Consider the following 1,941-nt stretch of genomic DNA (forward strand, 5'->3'; position numbering starts at 1 on the left):
TTGTTTAGGATTAATTAAGTTATTATAATGTATGACTCTAAAATAATATGTATTGACGCGTGAACTAGGTGATCGAGTTGCTGAGGAAGTCCCCAGTAAGGGACGAAACGTTCAACAAGATHAAATAAATTTGTTCATCAAAATTTATTAACTGTCTTCAATTTTCCCTTTGAAACTCATATATATTAGTATTTGTACTTTCCCTATTTCTTTATTTTTATATATTTTATGTAAATGTAAAATCACGTGTTTAAATTTCATTTCATTGCAACGGTAAATAGAGATTTTATAAAAATAAATAAAGAATTCAATTGAAAAAAGTGCATCTGTGAATTGGACGATTTATATTAGGCTATTGTATTACTTGACTGTATGACTAATATAGTTTTCTTTTTGTTACAGGTGATCATCGTTGGAATTAACAACAAACCTCTCAGATATTTTCTATTTGAACGTTTATGATTATTTTTTGAAAATATATGTATAAATGCATTTCTGAAGGCACACACATGTTTATCTACTAAAAATTAAATATAATTATATATATTCTTTGATAGTATTTTACCTTCATCGCGTTAAATACTTACTATCGTCCACTGGTGGTCCCGGTAGTAACTAAGATAAATCTGGTTAGATAAAAAAGGGGATTTGTGAGCTTCTAGATACTTCTGTATTCTTTGCATGAACATGGTAAAACATCTTAATACTGATTTTAATTATCATCCGTTAGTTATATGATTTTTTTTTATACACAGGATATTTAGTTTAGAACACAAAGTTTTTTTTTTTGTTAATTAATTGTTTGAGATAAAAAATTCGTATGAATGATATTAGATAATGTAAAGGATTAAGTAGATTTTTTCTTTACCAACGTTGGATCAACGATTTATTCAATTTTTATTGTGAACATCTTTAGATAACTTTTCGATGTTACCAACAAGAAAATTTCAAATGTTAGATACAGTAGATTAATTAAAAAAGTTCGAAGTAACTTTTTAGGAATAAATGAAAATAAAATTCGTTCTTTTTTTTTACGAGATAAAGTTTCGTTTTAATATTTTTCGCAGTACTCACCCCACGTTATTTAAATTTTGTGAATATTTATCTGGAAATCGTTGTATCAAAAAACAAAAAAAAAAATAGGAATAAATATTTTTAAACGTATGATCTATCTTTGTCTCATAATAATGGTTTATTATTGAAGTGATATAGTTATAATGATTCGTAACGTGTCTGACTACAATGATACGTTTTATAGCTAAGGAAATGTTTATACATGGATTATACAATATTTACAGAAACCCGAAGTCGTAAGCAATAATTTTTGGACATTTTCATGAGGCTCACTCACGGCAGGACGATGATCTTTCATGGCGGCCTTTATTTTCTTTTTCTTTTTCTTTTTTTTTTCTTCTTTTTTTTTTTTCTATTCGTCCACATATTGGATTAACTTGTTCATTATTCACACCTGAGAACGACTTATGCGACACATATTATCACGACATGTATTTTTAGGTACACATCGAATATTATACTTAGATTATGAAAAAATTTGGACGTTACGCGTTTACGCGTAATCCAAAGTCTCTTGCATTATTTTCTTTTATTTTATATTTTATTTTATTTTATTTTATTTTATTTTATTTTATTTTATACTTTATATTTTATATTTTACTTTATATATTTTACTTTATATTTTATTTGATATTTTAATTTTAATTTTAATTTTAATTTAATTTTTTTCTTCACATATCCTATTACACTATACTTAATTATAATTATTATAATTCCAGTTGATTTTCGTAAAAGAGCTACGATTCGACGACATTAACTGCTCTTTTTTTTGTTTCTCTTCTTTTTTTTTTTTTTTTTTTTTTTTCAAAGTATTCGACTCTTTTTATTTTTTCTCTCGTATTGTAGTAGGTTCTTTTTTCTTTTTCT

The sequence above is a fragment of the Polistes canadensis genome, unplaced genomic scaffold (assembly GCF_001313835.1).
Source record: "Polistes canadensis isolate GaletaPanama2010 unplaced genomic scaffold, ASM131383v1 scaffold_355, whole genome shotgun sequence".
In the NCBI taxonomy this organism is placed as follows: domain Eukaryota; kingdom Metazoa; phylum Arthropoda; class Insecta; order Hymenoptera; family Vespidae; genus Polistes; species Polistes canadensis.